We start from the raw sequence: 19,100 nt of genomic DNA, 5'->3' as shown, positions 1-19,100 counted from the left end.
GCTGTAAATATTTGCAATGCCTATGTCCAGCGTCCAGTTTCAGCACTCTCCGGTGGTACACTGCCAGTGGGTGGTTAATCCATGATTACAGCAGAGTAAAAATAAAAATAAATGGCAGAAATCAAATCATAAGTGCCACGTGGTGGGTGGCTTGCTGTTTGCCACATTGGGTTTGGGAGGGTGGCCTCCCTTCAGCCAGCAGCAGGTGGGTTGACTGGGTGACAGCCTGCAGCTGCGCTCGCCCGGGTGATTGGGAACACGCTGATTCTGAGGCTTCTGGCCTCCACTGAGCTCCATTCTGACTGGCCAAGATGGCGGACGGCCCGCTCGGCGCAGTCCCAGTCCCAGGCGGCATTTCCACCCATGTGTTAGTCTGGCCTGGCTGTGCAGCAGCGCGGTGCAGAAGTCTGTGAAGGGCACACCCGAAACCACGCAGGGCTGGTGGCCGCTGCCACTTCTCCGCACTGGCGTCGGCCAAGCTCTCCTCCCAGGGCAGCGCCTCCCTTCCCCAGTCTTCACCCCGCGCCTCTACCTTTCCAGGGAGCGCAGGCTCGAAGCTCCTTGCCTGCCTGGCGCAGCCCTCCCTGCTCTGGGGGTGTCCAGCGGGCCGTTGTTCTCCCCCGCTGCCCTGCAGCCGCACCAAGGACGCGGGGAAGCCTCTCACCCGAGCTGATTGCAAATTGCTCAACTAATTGCTCCGCTAACTTCGAATTCTCCACACTCCTTGTGCAGCCAGCATTACCACACTCCTCGCCATACTGCTCCAACACCGCCAATCATGTGCATCCTACGTCAAGACGCCACATGATCCTAAAGCAGCTAATGTTGAAGCACCTAAGCCTTAGCTGCTAAGCCTTAGCAGATAAGGCTTACCTGCTTTAACATTAGCTGCTTTAGGAAGTTCCGGGGGAGGGGCCAAGGGAAGCAAACGCGAGTAAGGGAGCTCTGCGGTGCCTTTCCGCACAATTTTCTGCATTTTGCGCGACACACCTACACACTGCTGCAGACACACTAATGTGTCGCAGCACACAGTTTGGAAAGCTCTGCTCTAACCAATATGCTAATGTTAGAAAAAGACTGTCCTCTTATTCTTTGGCTGTCAGCTCTTTGCTAGACCTTTGAGCTATTAGTCATAATTATTGAGCCCACCGGACACATGTCCAGTGGGAATGTACATTTGTTAAAAAGGGAAGTCGTAAAACATGGTTAAGACAGGCACATAAGCATAATCACAAAAATAAACATGCCGACATTATCTCATTGTACATCTGCAGGTCATGCTTCTGCCGTGTCAGCTAGTAGCTTAGTCGGTTAAAATATCTTATCACTAGCAAAAATGTATAGGGGGCGGAGGTATAAAAAGACTTATGCTTGCTTAGCTCGGGGTCCAGACTGCTTTGTACCCGTTTTGCAAAACGTTCAATAAAATAGTGTTGGATCCACTGCTGCCTGCCTGGCATCCTTTCTTTCAACCAGAAGCAAGAACTTTTTATCTAACAATTTGGTGCCGTGACTTGGATCCTGCTTCGGGGCGCGTCCCCTTTGCGCTGAACCGAAGGGCCGCGGAGGAGAAGTGGCCACAGGCGGTTGTTTACACTGCCTTCTCCTCACGTTGGCGGCGGCGGCAGCGGCGCTTGGGGACCAACGCCAGAGGAAGAGGGAGACGTGATCACTCCTTTTAGGCACCGGCAGTGGATCAATAAGCAGCTGGATGCAGCTGTGGGCGGGACAGAAGAGGCTTTTGGGGTAAGTGAAACAGCTTACATTAGGGGATAAACGCGGGACGGTGGTGTGTTTGTGATTGTGTGAGACGCCTTCGGTCGAAGCGAGTGAGGAGCCCCGATCTGCATTTCCCTACCCCGGCGACGGGCTGGGTCAGAGAAGGGCGAAGCGCAAGAATTGTTGATTGAAATTCCCACCGTCATGGGCGGGTCCCAGTCCAAGCCTGCGGAGAAGTCCCATACGCCCTTGGAGTGTTGTTTGCGCAATTGGTCACATTTTAAGCAGGATTATGGAACTAAGATGACAAAGGATCGCCTTGTCCTTTTTTGCACCCGGGAATGGCCAATATTAGAGCCCAAATGGCCACCCGAGGGGTCTTTTGACCCAACCTTGGTATCTGATGTGCGAATAACAGTCACACAGAGGGGAAGTTGGGACCAGTTCCCTTATATTGATTCATGGGCAACTTGTGTGCCCCTTGGCGGCAGACCCACTCCGTGGGTTGTTGAATGCATGTCCCTGGCACTTCCCATGGTGGTCAAAAGGAAACCACCAAAAGAGGGACCATCTAGGGTCGTGGCCACGGCACCGGAGGACCCATTGCTTCCTCCTCCCTATGGGACAGCTGTCGCAGGGCGACCACGCCCGTTGCAACCACCACCTTCTCCTGAGGGGCCTGCTCGGTGGCTAGATGCCCCTGAGGAGGACCCCTCTCACAAAATAGTACCAGAGGACCCCACCCCTCTAGTTGAACGCCGAGACATTCTCCAAGATCGTCTGCATTCCCTGGAGGAAAGATTGGAGGTCATACAAAGAGAAGCAAAAGGGGGACCTAATTATAACCTGCGAAAGGACCCCCAACCACCGGTGAAGTTCACCTTCCCCATCAGAGAAGTCCCTGACCCTACCGCCCAACATCCTCAAGGGACGATGTTTGTCTATGTCCCATTCACGACATCTGATTTGTATAACTCGAAACAATTTAACCCCTCCTTTGAAGAGGATCCCGGCCCACTCCTGTCTCTGATGGAGAATGTGAGGCTCACTCACAACCCCACATGGGACAATACACAAATGCTGTTAAACACCTGCTTCCTCAGTCAAAAGCCAACCATCCTTGCGGGGGCACGAGCCAAGTATAGGGAGGAAAATCCCCAGGCAACTGAAGAGGAGACGGCGGAGGTTCTGCCCACAGGGCGACCCGATTGGGGGGTGGCCACAGCGGCACATAGACGCTTACATGCTGACTATTTTCGGCTCATTTTAGCAGGCATGAAGCAAGCCGGGAGAAGGGCCCACAATTTGCAAAAAGTCCTGACTCTAAAGCAAGACAAAAACGAACCTCCTGCCGTGTTCCTCCAGAGGCTGAGAGAAGCCTTCGCTAAATATACTGACATTGACTTGAATGATCCAAATAATTTAAGGATCCTCACGACTCAGTTCGTGGGAAATAGCTGCCAAGACATCAGAAAGAAGTTGCAAAAGGTTGAAGGAGGGTTGGAAGCTGACCTAGGAGTTTTAGTTGAGGTAGCTCAAAAGGTTTATGAAAGGCGAGAAGAAGAAGAAGGAAAAGAAAAAGACAAGAGGCAGGCCAAGCTCCTTGCTGCGGTTCTTAGACCCGACAAAGGGGGAGCTAAGAAGGGGGGAAAAGGGGGAAGGAAGGGATCTCCCCTGGGGAAAGATCAATGTGCCTTCTGTAAGAAAATGGGGCACTGGAAGCGTGATTGTGAGGCTTTGAAGCAGAAAGAGAGAGAGGAGAATACGGAAGGAGCGGAGAGAGTTCTGTACGAACAAGAAAGAGACTAGGACACACCGGGGCCCAGCACCCTCTTAGCCGTCTCTGAGGCAAGACGGGACCCCATGGTCAAAATAAAGGTTGGGGGCCGCTCCTACAAAGCCCTTGTAGACACAGGGGCCGCCCTGTCCATCCTCCCCCTCAGCGAGCCCCCAACAGGAAGTGGGGGGTTCACCACCATAATGGGGGTCGAGGGAAGGGCAACCCGAGTGCCTCTCTCTCGTCCCCTGTTCACCAAGGTTGGGAAAACACACCTAGAGCATGCATTTGTCTGTACCCCCTCCTGTCCAGTGGCATTGCTAGGAAGGGACTTATTGACTAAACTCCAAATTGAGATTGCTTTTACCCCTGACGGAAGGATGGAGGTACGGCTCCCTAAACAGCAGAGTAGTAACTACCAAATGGCCATTTTGAAGGTTGCAGAAGAACCCACCTCAGAGGCCGGCGAGGACTGGGGTTTAATAGAAAACAAAGTCAACCCTCTAGCTTGGGCCGGGATTGGAGGGGCCTCTCGTGCCAAGTCGGCAGCACCATACAAAATTCCCCTCAAGGAGGGAGCAAGGCCTGTTCATGTGAAACAGTATCCCCTTTCCCGCCAAGGGAAAGAGGGCCTACAACCAGTAATAACGAAGCTCCGAGAAGAAGGCCAGCTCACCGAGATAATGTCCCCCTATAACACGCCCATCCTTGCTGTGTTAAAAGGGGGGGCAAGGGCTATCGCTTGGTGCAAGACCTCTGCCTCATTAATCAGCAGATCGAGGCCCCCCATCCTGTGGTCCCCAACCCACACACCCTCCTTGTAGGAATTCCAGAAGAGCACGCCTGGTTCACTGTCATAGATCTAAAAGACACCTTTTTCAGCATCCCCCTCCACCCTGATTCAAGGCCTTTGTTCGCCTTTGAATGGGAGAGCCTAGAGGGAGGGTCAAAGGTTCAATTAACATGGACAGTAATCCCTCAGGGGCTCAATCTCTCACCGGTCATCTTTGGCCAGCAGCTCCAAAAGGACCTCGAACCCTGGGTCCAGCAGCACCTAGAGGTGCATCTCCTCCAGTACTGTGACGACCTCCTGATTTCAGCCAAGGCCAAAAATACATGCCTAAGTGAGACAGTTTCCCTCCTCAACCATCTAGCGGGGGGGGGGGGTTATAAAGTGTCAAAGGAAAAAGTACAGTTGGCCCAACCAACTGTAAAATTCCTAGGCTACCACTTAACTAAAGGGACTTGGAGCCTAGGGCAAGAAAGAGTTGAAGTCATCCATGACACTCCTGTCCCTAAGTCCCCCTGCGAATTGAGGGCCTACCTGGGGTTGACCGGATTCTGCCGACTATAGATAGCAAACTATGGAGAGACAGCGCGGCCGCTGTATGAGGCGCTGCAAAAAGATAGATTGGATAAATGGAAATGGACTAAGGAAATGAATAAGTCTTTCCTCAGTCTTAAAGCTGCCCTTGTGTCACCGCCCGCCCTGGCCATACCAAATCCCAGCCGGCCATTTAGACTTTATGTGCATGAAAATAACGGCATAGCTTCGGGAGTGCTTTGCCAGCGAAAAGGGCCCTCTTGGAGACCAGTGGGTTATTATTCCAAGGTCCTAGATGTCGTAGCACGAGGATGGCCAAGTTGCTTGAGGGCAGTGGCAGCAACAGCTCTGATCTGCACCGAGGCCGAGAAAATGACGATGGGAGGACCCACTGAAGTTTGGGTGCCACATGGGGTGCCACAAATTTTAGGATCAGGAGGAGGAAGCAAATTTCTCAACCCAGCCCGGCATTCCCGATATGAAATAGGTTTACTAACAAACGAAAACCTCACTTTTAAGGCTTGCTCTAGCTTTAATATCGCCACACTACTGCCAACGTTACTGGGCACAAACGGATCGGGACTCCCAGATCATGACTGCCTTGAAGTGCTGGACCTAGACACCAAAGGCCAACCAGACCTTGAGGATGAACCAACAGAGGGAGCCGAAGATCTGTTTGTAGATGGGTCTAGCTATATGCTGGATGGAAGGCGCTATACAGGAGCGGCTGTCGTTACCCTAGACGAGAGCGTGCATGAGGAAAGACTGCCTCCTCATTTCTCCGCCCAATCCGCTGAACTGATAGCCCTGACAAGAGCCCTGCAAGCCAGCAAGGGAAAGCAAGTAAATATTTATACCGATAGCAAAAACGCCTTCGCCGTTGTGCATGCTCATGGGCAATTGTGGAAAGAGAGGGGATTCCTTACAGCAAACGGATCTCCAGTGGCTAATGGCGGCCTAATATTGGATCTTCTGGATGCCCTCCAGCTGCCCTCACAAGTGGCCATTGTCCACGTCCGAGCCCATGGGAAAGAAAAAGGAAAAATGGAGACGGGGAAACCAGAAGGCAGATGAAGCCGCAAAAAGAGCAGCCAGAGAAGGAATCCAAAGTACATTTCTCGTTTTACCCAAAAGAAAAGAGCGCCCCACATACTCCCCTGCTGAGTTACAGATGGCACAAGAACACGGAATAAGTCCCTGCGATGATGGATGGATACAGATGACAGATGGAAGACTGCTTCTTCCACAGACCCTGCAGAGGGTTGTTCTAGAACAAGTCCACCATTCTCTTGGACACCCTGGAGCATCAGCCATGATCGACTATTGCAAGAGGCTGTTTGTTTCTCCTGGCTTAATCATACGCGCCCACTGACTAGCCGCAACCTGTGAAATTTGCCAGAAAACCAACCCTCCCAGGGCACCCCCTCCGCCAAAAGGAGGGCGACCATGGGCCTACTATCCTTTCCAGAGGGTGCAGATTGATTTTGCTGAAATGCCACCATGTAGGGGTTACAGGTATTTGCTTGTAATAGTGTGTCAAATGACAGGGTGGGTAGAGGCGTTTCCATGCAGAAACTGCCAAGCTAAAACTGTTGTTGTTAAGTTGTTACAGGAGGTGGTGCCCCGGTTCTCCCTGCCTGAAGTTATAGAGTCGGATCAGGGCTCACACTTCACCTCAGTTATTACACGGGGACTGGCACAGGCTCTGGGAGTAGAGTGGCACTTACATTGCCCCTGGAGGCCCCAGGCAAATGGACAAGTTGAAAGAGTCAATCGGAGTCTCAAAGAGACTTTAACCAAACTCCAACAAGGGGTAAAGCTCACTTGGGTTGAGGCTCTGCCAATAGCTTTAACAAAACTTCGAAGGATGCCAAGAAAGGACATAAAGTTGTCCCCCTTCGAGCTGATGTTTGGGTTCCCGCCTCGGGTACACTGTGGAAGGAGGGAGGAGGTCAAATGGGAGATGGGTGATCAGATGCTAAGGGATCAGTTGACTTCTCTACAGTCTGTTCTTTCACAGCTACGAGCTTATTCCGTTCCGTTCCAGAGATTGCCGTTAGATGCACCTATCCATCTCTTCCAGACGGGAGACGAGGTGTTGCTGAAAAAGTGGAATAAAGAAGCCTTAAAGGAAGGGTGGGAAGGGCCCTATTTGGTGGGGCCAACCAGCCACTCATGTGTAAAACTTGTAGGTTCTAGCAAATGGACACATTGCAGCCGGATAAAGCCATTTAAATGACCCCTGCTTCCTCCTGTCACCTGGAAAGAACAGGAGGACACGGGCAACGGTCCTTTGCTCCCTGGCACCCCTCCAGAAGCTGCCAGGGACACAGGCGAAGAAGCCATCCAGGAGCCACAATCGCCTGTAATATACAAGTCACAACATCTGGGAAAAGCTCAGGTTAGAATTACAAAGAACTTGTAATATGAAGCAAGTATTGTGGGTGGTGTTGGTAATGCTAGTTAGAGAAATATTAACATAGATGGTGATACCTCAAGGGTTTGGGCTTGACAGCTTTAAAATAAAACCCCAAAATGTCACACCTACACCCCTCAAACCACTTCTGGTACAAATCCCCGAGAAAGAGAAGCGTCCCTGGAGAACCAGGTTAGGAATCCCGATAACAGAGGAAACTGATAATGTGTGGTTAGAATGGATAAAGTATACAGCCAAGTCCTTAAATAAGTCTGACTGTTTTGTTTGTGCCACAGGAAGATCGGTAGCAAAGGTGCTGCCTTTTCCTCTGGGGTGGGACACTCCTTCCCTCCTCACCTGCGTGATCCGTTTGTTCCAACATCCTGATGCATGGGGAGAGGAGGAATGCCAAACCCTCAATAAGTTATACCCCCCACTCAAATTAAAAGATTGCGTCAGACCTTCCACAGTCTTCTTGCAAAGAAGAAACCATACCGGATGCATACACCGAAACCTTGCAGACACAGAGGGGCGCATAGGGAACCTGACGAGTAAAATAAGGTGTGTTAATTCCACCCGCTTTAGGAATAATTCCCTTTCAATCCCACGAGCTGATCTCTGGTGGTATTGTGGGGGTCTAGAGTTGTATGAGGTGTTGCCCTCCAATTGGTCTGGAGCTTGCGGGTTAGTTCAGTTGGCAGTCCCCTTTTCAATTGCATATCATCCAGTAGAGAGGACTAGCCAACCCCGGCAGAAACGATCAGTAACCCCTTTTGATGATCGAATATACATTGACTCCATAGGAGTACCAAGGGGAGTGCCAGATGAGTTCAAAGGAAGAAATCAAATTGCTGCAGGATTTGAATCTACCCTGTTTTGGTGGGTGACCATTAACAAAAATGTAGATTGGATCAATTACATTTATTATAATCAACAGAGGTTTATAAACTATACCCGAGATGCTGTAAAAGGATTGGCTGAGCAGCTAGATGCCACTAGCCAAATGGCCTGGGAAAATCGGCGTGTTCTTGATATGATGTTAGCAGAAAAAGGAGGGGTTTGTGTCATGCTAGGTGGATGATGTTGCACCTTCATCCCTGCCCCAGATGGCACGGTAACGAGGGCTTTGCGGGGCCTCACCGCCTTGTCCAAAGAATTAGCCGAGAATTCAGGGATTAACAACCCCGTGACCGCCTGGTTAGAAAGATGGTTTGGAAAACGGAAACACCTAGCAGCCTCAATCCTTATCTCGCTTGTAGTGGTGGTAGGAGTTTTAGTATTATTTGGTTGTTGCATTATCCCCTGTGCCAGAGGCTTATCCCAGCGATTAATTGAAACTGCTTTGTCAAAACAAATGCTCTTGCTTTATTGTGCTGATAGAGAAACCCCGTTTTAAAATGCTTTAAGACATGAGTAAAGACTTAAAGGAGGGAATTGTTAGAAAAAGACTGTCCTCTTATGCTTTGGCTGTCAGCTCTTTGCTAGACCTTTGAGCTATTAGTCATAATTATTGAGCCCACCGGACACATGTCCAGTGGGAATGTACATTTGTTAAAAAGGGAAGTCGTAAAACATGGTTAAGACAGGCACATAAGCATAATCACAAAAATAAACATGCCGACATTATCTCATTGTACATCTGCAGGTCATGCTTCTGCTGTGTCAGCTAGTAGCGTAGTCAGTTAAAATATCTTATCACTAGCAAAAATGTATAGGGGGCGGAGGTATAAAAAGACTTATGCTTGCTTAGCTCGGGGTCCAGACTGCTCTGTACCCGTTTTGCAAAACGTTCAATAAAATAGTGTTGGATCCACTGCTGCCTGCCTGGCATCCTTTCTTTCAACCAGAAGCAAGAACTTTTTATCTAACACTAATGAAACTGACAGTAAAACGGTCTAAGTAGGAGCGCAATACCTAATGAAAGAGTAAAAATATAATTTTTACAGCATATAAAACCAGTGTGTGCAAGTGTGTTATTGTATTAGTCAGAAAAACCATGCTGTGGGAGAGGTGGTCTTTCTGTCCTTACTCCCCGGCAAGAAACCAAGAGATTGGGCTGCTGCATTCCTCATGCAAGGACTTATGAGGTGCACCTGAGTGAATGGATTTGAGGCTGTGACTGCTACTTGCTTGGGAGTCAGTGACTCTTACTTGGGAGTCAGCCCCATTGAACACGTGGAATGTATGGCCCTCCAGATCCTGTTGGACTGCAACTCCCATCATTTCTCACCATTGGCCAAGCTGGCTAGGGCCGAAGGGAACTGCAGTCCAGCAATATATGGAGGACCACATGTTACCCATCTCTGCATAAGGGAAGGGCTATAGCTCAGTGATGGAGCACGTGCTTTTCGTGCTAATGGTCCCAAGTTCAGTCCCTGGCATCTCCAGGTAGGGCTGGGGGAGACCTCTTTCTTGAAAGCCTGGAGAGCCACTGCCAATTAGTACAGAGGGTGGAGAACATGTGGCGCACCAGATTTTTTAGCCTGCAACTCTCATCAGCCCTAGCAGGCATAGCCAACGGTGAGGAATAGTGGGAGCTGTAGTCCAAAACATCTGAAGGGTCACAAGTTGCCCACATCTGTGCTATCATGTCCCGCTCAGCCTTCTCTTCTCAGATCTGAACATACCCAGTTCCTTTAAACTTTCCTCATAGGACATGTGTTCTATACCAGGGGTCCCCAACCCCCGAGCCATGAACTGGTACCGGTCTGTGGCCCGTCAGCAACTGGGCCGCAGAGGTGTGCGAAACCCCCTCACCTTGGGTCTGCGGGGGGGGGGAGGCGATCCGTCCCTCCCCCCCTCCAGAGTCCTCACCGGCCCCAGCCAGCTCCACTCCGCAGCGAGTCCACAGAGCTGCCGGCCGGTTCCGGCTGCTGGCAGACTTCCGGCCGCTGGGATGCAAATGGTGTTCGCTACATGGACGCCATTTGCGTCCCTGTTCTACAGGTAATAGACTATGTAAATCTTTACATAGCCGATTACTGCAAAGAATACGCGGATGCCATTTGCGTCCCAGTGGCCGGAAGTCCACCAGCGGAAACCCCCCCTCCCAGTCCATGGAAAAATTGGACCAGTTCCTTGGGCCAAAAAGGTTGGGGACCGCTGTTCTATACCATCTTCATTACCCTGCTCAACTTGTTTGATTTTGTCTATATCCTTCTTAAAGGATATATATATATTTTACATTGTTTTATGTTTTACTTCATGGTTTTAATTTTGTGAACTGCCCAGAGAGCGTTGGCTATTGGGTGGTATAGACATGTACTTAATTAATTAAATATCCACAAATATGATCAAACTAGAAACCTCATCTGGAGTTGTTAGTGTGCTATTATTAGTACTGTTACTCAGTTAAGAAATCTTGAGTCTATTTATTGTATGAGTTTTAGAGAGCAATCCTATCTAGATAGGCGGCTGCCTCCAAACTCAGAGGTGACTGCCTATCCAAAGCACAGCAGGAGAAGCATAGAGGGGATCGTTCCCTCCGCGCTTCTCCTGCCCTGCTCTTTCGGCTAGACAGCCGATTGCAGCTGTCTAGCTGCAGGAGGACAGAGCGGGGAGGCTGCTGTACAACACATAGGATGTGTCATACAGGCAGCTACGCTCTCCCCACCTTGGAATGCCCCCACCCACACCCCTTCCTGGCTGCTCCAAGCTGCCTCCAATGTAGGGATGGTGGAGAATTCTGCCATGGACCCCAGTGAAGCCGGATTCTAAAGAATCTGGCCCGCCGGAGTCCATGGCAGAATGGAAAACTTAGCTCTGCCTGCCTACAGAATCCTCTTTCGCTGGATCCTCCAGCTCCGGAGCGCCACCGATACGGCCACCATGCCATATCGCTGGCTGAGGGGTAGTGACTGCAGACGCAAATGGCGTCCAGGACACCATTTACAGCTGTAAAGGTCTTAGTTTAAGCTGAATGCAGCCATTTACGGAGCAGCATGGTCCTGGAGCGGCATGGTCATTTTAAAAGGTTTTTTCTTTCTTTAAAACAGTTGCTTTAAACAAAGAGTTTATCACTCAGGCACACCTAAGACAGCCTTCTTTTGGGAAGCCCCTAGGAAGAGGAAGTGTTTTGGCTGAAAGTAAACGGAGACAGAGGATTTCAACTGAAAAAAAAAACACCACGTAAATATTTACGAAAAATAGCGATTCTTACAGATGTTATACGGACTCACGGAGACGGCTGGGCGCTGGAATTATGGTTTTCGGTATGGATTTATCTTCGTAATTTTCAGAGGGGAAAAAAAAGAGGAGAATTCCAGGGGCTTGTGAATGGTGGAGCGGAGCACTGGCCGCAAACTGCGGAAGTCAAGCAGCACTGAAGGTACACAATTCATACATCCTTATATTTATACAAGCAGGTATACAAAAGCTTCTTCTACGCATGCGTATCAAACTTAAGAGTGCTTGCAAGTTTGTGATTGGCTTCAAGTTAGTAACTAAGCAGACTTCTAAACTTTAAGGGGATGTGGCTGCATGGCTGACGCTTTTTGGCAAAGTTCCAAGTTACTCACATAACTCAAACAAAGCCTTTACGCTGGTCAGCAAGATTCATGCTGACCAGTGCTTTTCTATAATATGCTGACTCTTGACACTTTATAATTGCTAAGCTAAGGCAGGCAACAAGCAGGTTCAGACTGTTATAAGTGGCTCTCAGGCACTATACAATAGAATACTGGACGACAATGTTTTTGGCGAAAGGAAATTTCTTTATTTAGGTACAGTCTTGCAAGAACGGGTGCGCTAAATTAGTAGACACACCTGACACACAGAGCATCACGCTTTTATTCCCTTCCCGCAGCCGAAGCGTCCCTTCTTCGTTTCTCCATCGGCTGGATACTCCGAAGTTTACAGCCTATCCCGAGCGCCTAAGCAAGCCTACGGAAGTCCCGCCTCTGCTTACATCTCCCACTACTCTAATTTTTATACCCCCTGCCCTTATTTATGTATTGCCCTATTTGATATGAGTTTCCTTGCTTCTACAAGCTTCAGCAACTAGCCTAACCGCATTAGCTTAACCACACACTTTTCTATTAATACATTTTCTGTATTGCAAGTGTTGTTATGGCTGAATCATATTTGAAAATATGAAAAAGTAACATCTTGCTCTTTCTTACAAGACTTATTTCAACATTCCCCCCTTGGAGCCGATAGGAACTTAATTGTTCTTGATGGGCTCACCCTCATGAACTTTCTTCTCCAAGGGACACATTGGTGGGGTGTTGATAATATCCACATTGGTGGGGTGTTGATAATAAGGTGTCCCCAACCAGTCGTGTCCGACTCTAGGGTGCGGTGCTCATCCCCGTTTCTAAGCCGAAGAGCCAGCGCTGTCCGAAGACGCTTCCGTGGTCATGTGGCCGGCATGACTGAACACCGAGGTGCACGGAACGCTGCTACCTTTCCCGCCGAGGCGGTACCTATTTATCTACTTGCAATTTCTTGCTTTCGAACTGCTAGGTTGGCAGAAGCTGGGACTGAAGACGGGAGCTCACTCCGTCACGCAGCACTCGGGTCTCGAACTGCTGACCTGCCGACCTTCCAGTCTGCAGTTCAGCGTCTTAACCACTAAGCCACCGCAGCCCCTCTGATAATATCCTGATACCTTTCACAATCTACGGGGCACTAACCCACTCATTTAATTTTGTCTTCTGTTCTTCTGACAACTGGTCTTCTTGAGGCAGGCTTTGATACATCATTAATATCTGGTGATTAACAACAGAGCTTATGGAGCGTTTTATGCGTGAAATAAAACAAGGGAGACAAAACAGTAACAACAAAAGCCCTAGTCCAACAAGGAACAGTTGTTTAAGCCAGGCAAGATTTGGTAACCAACTAGTCAACCAGGAACTTATGTCCCAACCACCCCATTTCTGGAGAGGGACATGGGCCACCTTGCGGATATCAGCTGCAACTTGGGTAACTATTTTCCCATTGTCATTAATTTTCAGACAACAATCTGACCAATTAAACTTTCCACACAGCCCACCTTCGGCAGCTAATACATAATCTAAACCTATATGGTTTTGGATAATAGCCCGCTGCATCTGTGTCATTTGGGTGGCAATTAACTCAAGGGCTTCAGCAGTGTGATTTGCAAACATTTCTACTACTGCTTGCAATCGGATAAGCCAATTTGTCGAGTAGGTAGGCTCTCTTCCTACCACATTCAGCTCCCAGGTGGCAGGACCATAATATCTGATAATTCTTTGAGCAGGCCACTCATCGTCTCCCTGTTGTTGGGTAGAGGAGAGTATTGATGAGTGTAGTTTTCTTTTCTCTCGAGATAAGGATTGGTAAACTCTCTGGAATGCCTGATCTTCTTCTGGTAACAAATGAAAGGAAGGAATAATATATCCTGGATAACAAACCCCTGTCCAATTTGCTGGCAAAACTTGATAAACCGAAATTCCGCAAATCCAGTAATGATCGGCTAACGGTGGCCAAGGCCTTTCACAATTCCACCATTTTCCTGGGATAAATCTACTATAGTATCCTAGACCCACTTCTGTCCCCTCACTTTTAGAAGCAGAAGCACTCTGCAAAGTTCCGTTTCTAAAACACATTCCTTGGTTGGGGAAGTGACTGTCAAGGGCTCCTTGGAGGCCTCTGTCAGTGTAATCCAGTAGCCAAGTCCAGACACAGACAAATAGATTCTTTTCAAAGCTTTATTCCTCTTTTACAACTTAACAACTCTACCGTTAGCAACAAGTTATGAGCAGCAGAGTACCTATGCCCTAAGTTGGAACAGGTGGTCCCCGTTTGAAAGGGAATTGCTGGCAGACCCCTGAACTTAAGGACTAGGGAGAGTCCCTCCCCTTTTCCCTTGGATCCTCTGGGCGCAGCCGTTGTTTGCGCGCCAACCGGGCACTACGCCTCCTTTCTGCGCCCTCCATTTGGCGCCACTTTCTGCGTCGGCGTCGCGCGTCCATCAAGTCTGCTTCCTGTGCTCTGTCACTCCCAGGACTGCTCTCTAAGCTAGGAATGCTGGTGGGAGGAATCTCCGTCAGCTGTTGGCCCTGGGAAAGAGGAGCGCGCTCCTCTCCCAGGAGCGACTCCTCTTCCTCAGAATCAGAACTACTCTGGGATTCTATGGGCTCAGTGTCCACCCTGACAGTGACAATCCCATAACTGGCCTGATTTGGAACATTTCAGTCTGGTACTGAGAATGCTGGGGTTCAGATTAATTTCTGACCAGAAATTATGATAAGACTGGCACCACATCTTAGGGCCCGTTATGTTATGGCACCATCCGCCATTATCAACAAAATAATTGTCACATGAACTGTTTCCTACAAAAACTGAGGAAGAGGTTGTTCTATTGCACATGAAACACCATTCTCCTATACCCCCTTTCACATCCCATATTGAAGGGTCAGACAGAGAGACATTGCTCCAGGTTGTGTCTCGAGTGGTATGATATCGGGCACCTGGGTGGCACATTTGTCTACCTGTTAAAGGTTTGGAAATTCAAGGAACTGTTTCTCCTCTTTGTGTAGAATGAATACAAATCCAACAACTAGTAAGATTTAATTAGTCTTGAACAGCCGTCCCTAGGACTAAAAGACTATTTTCAAAATGGGGGAAAGGGGGTTTCAGGGGGGCCGGACTTCCTTCAAATATTAATAAACAAATAATTACTATACAGAAATAAGCTTCCATAATGCAAATGTTATTTTTGTCTTTTAAAAGACAATTTTAAAGGCTGATCTTCGTAGAATTTTGAAATCCGCTCAGGCTGAGTCAGGCTGATTGAACGGGAAAGGGAGGAAACTTAATGCCCCATCAGAAGGTGAAGCATGTTCTCTTTCCCAGTCCTTGGCTTGTGCAAAGGGGTTTTCCCTTTGGTGGCACTTTCCCTGTTAGCACAGGGTATGGAGGTTCATCTGCTTCTGGTCCCTTTTCGTCCGATGGGTCTGATGGGGGACTGGTGGCGAGATCCGCTTCAGGTGGCGTCTTGGCACAATGAGTGTAGTGAATCCAGGAATCCTTTCTGCAGACCTTCAGTGCAGTGTTTGTGATGAGAAGCACTAGGTATGGTATGGTCCACTTCTCCTGGAATCCTTTGGTGGTCCATGCCTTCAAATACACTGAATCACCTGGCTGGAACTGCTGTGCTGGTACATCTAATGGAAGACTCTGAGCTGCCTCTGCATGCCTTCTCAGCTTTTGGAATTGAACCTGCAGCTGGGTTATATAAGAGATTAGATCTTCATTCCCCCGCCCCCAATAATGACACATGCGGCCTCTCATAGTCTTGGGCAACAGGAGGGGGTCTCCCATATAAAATTTCATATGGGGACAATCCAGAGGTTGTCTTGGAGTGACTTGAACAGAAAACAAGGCTAATGGAAGTGCCATGACCCACGTTAATTGAGCTGTTTTACATAGCTTTAACAGTATTTTCTCTAAAGTGGAATTCATACACTCCGCTTGCCCAGAGCTCTGAGGGTGGTAGGGTGTGTGAAGATTCCACTTCACTCTCAGACATGTGGTCAACTGCTTAATAACATTTGAAGTGAAGTGAGACCCCTGATCTAAGTCTATCCATTGGGGGTGGGGGCAAATCGGGGCACAATGTCTTGTAGTAGGTGTCTACCTACTGCTAGGGAAGAGGCGCTCCGGCAGGGAAAAGCTTCTACCCATCCTGACAGTTGATCGACAATGACGAGCAGATGTTGAAATCCCCTACACTTTGACATGTGTGCAAAATCAATCTGAAGAGATTCAAAAGGGAGCTGAACCCAGGGTCTTCCCCCCTTGGGGCCTGGTGGAACTGCTTTTGCATTTTCCTTTGAACATATGTCACAGGTCTGAGTCACCCGTTTTGCTGTTTGATGTATTCATGGGGCAAACCACTCTCTCACTACTGCTCTTGCAATCCCTGTGGACCCAATGTGACCCTTTTTGTGAACATCTTGGGCTACTAATCGCAACCCAGCTTTGGGCGGCACCATCTGCCTGTCTGGCACCACCCACATCCCACCATCTCCTTTGTAGGCTCCAGCCTTTTTCCATACTTCCCTTTCTTTCTCTGTAGCCTGATCCCACCACTCAAAAAGAGGAGTCGTACAAGAAGGCAACACCGGCATCTCAGAAACTGCAGAGAAAGGAGGTTGACAGGCTGCAGCTTTTGCTACTTCATCTGCAAGATTATTTCCATGGGTGACCTCATCAGTCCCAGTCCCGTGGGCTCTACAATGCGCAACGGCTATCTTGGAAGGGGCATAGATGGCTTCCATCAAAGCGGCAATCTCGGGACCATTAGCAATTCTCTTGCCTGCTGCTGTCAGGAACCCTCGTTCTTTCCAAAGGGCCCCTGTGGCATGACACACGCTGAAGGCATATTTTAAATCAGTATACACAGTTAATGTCTGGCCTTTCGAAAGACGACAGGCCTCAGTCAAAGCTGTTAGTTCTGCTGCTTGGGCACTCTTATTACTGGGAAGCGCACCTGAGGCAATAACTTGGTAAAGTGAAACCACAGCATATCCTGTTTTTCGCTCTCCATTTCCTATACGGGAAGACCCATCCACAAACCATACATTGTCTGCATTCTCTAGTGGGGAGTCTCTCAGGTCATCTCTCGGAAGTTGCACCTCTTTCACTACATCTTCACAATCGTGTGGAAGATCAGGATCTGGCTCAGGCAACAAAGTAGCTGGATTTAACACATTACATCTCAAAATAGTTACTTCATGGGCTTGCAAAAGAATTGACTCATACTTTGTGTATCTGGCATTTGAAAAATGTTGGGTGTTTTTCTGGGTGAGCAGTGCCACCACTGCGTGAGGTACTCACAGCTGTAAAGGATGTCCCAACACAATGTCTTTGACCTTTTCCAGGAGTAGTGCTGCAGCTGCTATGGACCTCAAACAAGACATGAAATCTTGAGCCACGGGGTCCAGTTGACCAGAGTAGTACCCAATGGGGTGTCTCTGCGGTCCAAAAGTTTGACACAAAACACCAGACGCTGTTCCTTTGTTTTCATGCACAAATAGCATGAAAGGCTTGGTGTAATCAGGGAGACGTAGTGCAGGTGCTGAGGCTAAAAGAGTTTTTACTTGCTTCCAGGCAGATTCATCTAACTTTGTCCACTCTATCTCTTCTGGGGAGCTGGCCTTTGTCTTTTCTAACCATGGTTTTACCATTTCTGAAAAACTAGGAATCCAGGCTCTGCAGTAGCCTAACATCCCTAGTAAAGCCTGCACTTGGCTTTTAGTTGATGGGGTCTTCATGTTTACAATTGCGTGAACTCGTTTATATAATAATTTTCATGTCCCCTGTGACAAAACGTGTCCCAAATATTCCACCTCTGTTTTGCACCATTGTATCTTTTTCTTTGCTATTTTATGACCCTTCGCTCCCAATTCCATTACCAAATGTAAAGAATCTTCTTGATACTTGTGAAAATCACGTGAACATACCAGAAGGTCATCCACATACGTAACCAATGCGGAACCTTTTGGAAATTTTATATCTTGGAGATCTTGGTGAAGAATTTGGATAAAGATTGATGGGCTTTCCACATACCCTTGAACTAGCCTGTTCCAACTCAGTTGGGCGTGGCCTTGCCACGTGAATGTGAAAAGATATTGTCAGTTCTTATGCAATGGAATACTAAAAAATGCAGAACTCAAATCCAGAACTGTATCATAAGTTGCATTCACAGTAATGGTGCACATTATGGTGGCAGGATTTGGGACAACATTATGCCTTGGGACTACATATTCATTAATCTGGCATAGGTCTTGGACCAGCCTGTACATGGGTTTCTCTCCAGGGGGCATCTTTTTGATGGCGAGTATAGGGGTACTACAAGGTGACTGACATTTCACAATGATCCCTTGATGCATCATTTTTTTAATGAGTTCTCCTATGCAAACTTCAGCCTCCTTGGACATAGGATATTGTTTGACTCACTTCCCCTTAGTCTTCAGCCCAGTATGATTTGGGCACAGATTTCAATATTTATGGCCAATCTGCCACATCAGGGCCTTGATCTAAGAACTCAAGGAGGCTTGGAGCAGGCATAGATACATACAAACCATCAGAACTGCAAGAAATGGTAGCATTCAATTTTCCTAAAAGGTCGCGACCTAATAAATTTACTGGACTATGTTTCATTAAAGTAAAAGAATGCTTGGTTCGTAATGGGCCAATTTTTACAGAAACCGGCGCACTCACAGGCTGAGGCCTTGGTTTTCCATCTATTCCCATTATTGGTTCTCTGCGTCCAGAGAAAGGGAGTGGACTTTTATTTAAAAGGCTGTAGGTGGTGCCAGTGTCCACAAGGCAATCATAGGGCTGTCCATCAATGGTCAGAGTGAGAAAAGGTTTGTTCATTTTTAGTTTCCAAATGTTGGGGGAGGAATCTTCAACTGCCTGCAATCCTTCACTAGAATCTCCATCCTCATGTCATTGAGTTTGCTGTCCCTCCTCTGCTTCCATCCCCTGATAAGCTGCCTGGCCTCTACCAGCACCTTGCCCCCTCATCGGGCACTCATACTTCCAATGTCCTTCTTGCTTACAAAAATGACACACATTTCTTATATTTCCTTGTCTCGGATACCCAACTAAGCTGCCTCTACCCCTTCCCCAACCACGGCCTCGTCCGCGGCCGCAGAAGTCACCTCCACTCAATGCAGCTGCTAACATCTTTACATCATGTTCTGCTTCTTTACTTCTTTCTTTCTTTCTTTCTTTCTTTCCTTCCTTCCTTCCCCTTTCCTCTCTACCATTAAACACATGTGCTGCCATGCCCAAAATTTCTTCCACTGTCTTCCCTTGCCAACCTGGCAAGTTTTTCACAAAATACTCTCTAATATCTGAAGCAGACTGATCTACAAACAATCCAACAA

The sequence above is a fragment of the Heloderma suspectum genome, chromosome 1 (genome assembly GCF_057233095.1).
Source record: "Heloderma suspectum isolate Gila_16-S chromosome 1, 16-S_ref, whole genome shotgun sequence".
Classification (NCBI taxonomy): Eukaryota; Metazoa; Chordata; class Lepidosauria; order Squamata; family Helodermatidae; genus Heloderma; species Heloderma suspectum.
This window is presented reverse-complemented; position numbering follows the sequence as displayed.